This window comes from Lutra lutra, chromosome 4 (assembly GCF_902655055.1).
Source record: "Lutra lutra chromosome 4, mLutLut1.2, whole genome shotgun sequence".
In the NCBI taxonomy this organism is placed as follows: domain Eukaryota; kingdom Metazoa; phylum Chordata; class Mammalia; order Carnivora; family Mustelidae; genus Lutra; species Lutra lutra.
This window is the reverse complement of record NC_062281.1, coordinates 13,890,178-13,892,714: the sequence shown is the minus strand read 5'-3', so window position 1 is coordinate 13,892,714 and position 2,537 is coordinate 13,890,178. Positions and strand designations below refer to the sequence as shown.

General features: G+C 40.4%; 1 non-coding gene across 1 annotated transcript; it reads right to left on the bottom strand.

Moving 5' to 3' along the window:
• Positions 1-2,227: 2,227 nt before the first annotated feature.
• Positions 2,228-2,337, bottom strand: LOC125099468 (U6 spliceosomal RNA). The gene has a single exon (XR_007127194.1). It is a non-coding gene; the product is annotated as a U6 spliceosomal RNA (small nuclear RNA).
• Positions 2,338-2,537: the final 200 nt, after the last annotated feature.

Genomic DNA, 2,537 nt, shown 5'->3' with positions numbered 1-2,537 from the left:
CAGGAACATTCCTCTTGTGACTCTCAGGTCACTTTCAGTTCTCTTTAATAATGATAATGATAATCATCATGGCTACCATTTTTTTTTTTTTTGAGTATCAGAGTGAATCACAGGTGCTCTATATAGTACATAAATATCGATATTTCTGTAATCTTCCACACACCACTCATGAAGATGAGAAACTGAGGCACAACTAAGTTAAATACCTTCCTGAGAGTCAGGCAACTGATAAATGACAGGGCATTTAAACCTGGCCATTATCCATTCCTTCATTCATCCATTCATTTCTTCATTGAACAGATAGCTACTGAGTGCCTGTGGGGGTATTATTTCCAGACCCGGACACACCTGGAGTGGCAAATATAACCAGTTCTGCTGAAGGGAGTTAAGGGAGACAAAGGAGGGAAGCCAGAAAGAACTATAGACTAACTGACTTAAAATTAAGCAAGGTAGGCAAAGGGGGAGAGCATGGAGATGAGTTTCAGTTTCAGTTGAGAGCCCTGAAAGAAGAGCTTCCCTCCTCCAGGGCTCCTGGTTGAATGAACTCCCTGAATGAGGAACAAACGTTGAGACTTGTTTTATTGGTATTTACAAAAGTAGGTTTTAAAGGATCAGCGATTTGCAGATTCCACTTGGATGCGTCACACCCATCTTTCATTCATCACACCAAAGAGAGCAGGGAAGGGGAAGGTACGGACTTTGAAAGCCTGTGTATTTTGAAAGGGACAGCCTGGGATTCCGTGAATGATTTTTGCAGCAAGAAGGCAACCGCAGTGCCCTGGACAGATATTCATCTCTCTCCCATCTTCCAGGCAGTGAGATGCTTGTCGGTTTACCCTTTCAGGCTCTACTCAATCAGGGTTGGTGCTTAGCAATGATCACCTGTATTTGGAATTACCTTTTTACCTATAGGTCCTCTTCTTCAGTAGATTGCCAGCTCATCAAAGACGGGGCTGTTCTATTATTCATTGTTCCCTGCTTCTGTGCCCCATGTGGCACCTAGCACCATGCTAATAAGAGCTTATAGGAAATGGGAGAGGGAGAGAGGGAGAGAGGAAAAGGAAGGAAGGAGAAACAGAAGCAGCAAAGGATGTGTTTATTCGATAGTTTATAAAATAGTATTAATGGAATGCACTTGCAAGCAAGAGTTCTGTGTTCAAACTCTGGTGCTGACAGTGTCTGTACATCAATGAGCAAGTCATGCAGACTCTCAGACCTTCAACTTCTTACTCTGGGAAATGGAACCAATAGCATCATCAGCAGATTGTTCAGGAAATTAAATAAGGTAATGCACTGGGCAACACTTTGTAAATTTGTCCAGATATATATGTTAAAATCGTTATTGAAAGACAGTTTGACAAGAATTAAATGCTCTTTAAGATTTCAATGAACTGCCATTGGAAGTTGAAGCTAGTGGTTTTTACCAGGATGTTGCTAGCTTATGGGGGCCATGTTCCTTTTCTATATGACTAGGGTGACCAGCAAACACATTTTCTGTAAGTTTTGATATTGGAAGAAGAGATACTTGGAGTGTGAATTCAAGAGAAAAGATTCCAACTTGCCATTGCCAACAGCAACACGGGTTGTTTGACAGTGAGTGAATTCTTTCACTTCTACCAGCATTTATTGAACTCTTACTGTATACATGGCATTCTGAAACTTACTGACAGGGACAGAGAGCAAAGGTCATGAAGATTCACTTCATCTCCCATGATATTCAGCCTACTTTCTTCCCTACAACTGGCTTCTCCATGTGCCCAACAAGAGGTTAGGAAGAGCTATTTCAGACTTTCTACCATGACCTTTTGTAATTCTATAATGCGTGAATGCCAGGTTTAAAGAGTAATTGTAATTATCATCTTCTTGATTCTTCTGGGATAAAGCTATTTGCTAGGAATCCCAAATTGATGTCAGCTCCAAACAATGGCTTGCATGTATTTCACAAAGCCCTCTCTAATACATTTGCTTGCTGGATCCTCACTCCAACCCTGAAGTGGATTATTCTTAGACTCCTTTACAAAGAAATACCTGGGTCTTAAAAGGACTAGATTATTTTTAAAAAATTAAAGAATAAAAATAAAAATAAAAATAAAAGGACTGAATTATTTGCCCAGGTCACTGAGAAAGAAATTAGTTGGGTTAGGGCATAAAACCAGATTTTCTATTTCTTTCTTGCTTGCTTGCTTGCTTGCTTTCCTTCATTTTGTTTTTGTTTTAATTCCAGATAAGAAATATGTAATGCTTCACAAATTTTGTGTCATCCTTGAGCAGAGGCCATGCTAATTTACTCTGTATCATTTCAATTTTTAGTATATGTGCTGCCAGAGAAGCCAGCACCAGATTTTCTATTCCTAAACAAGACTTTTTCCATCCCCTTTTCTCTGCAAGAGCTTTTCTGACCAGGTGATTGAGGAACATGGACTTAAGGAAGCTGAATTTAGCCAGAGGCCTATGGGACACTTCCAAAAACCTGCTGTCCCCCCTCAAGCACTTGAGAGCCCAGAGTGGGTTAAGTCTTCCCTGGCTCAGTCCCAACA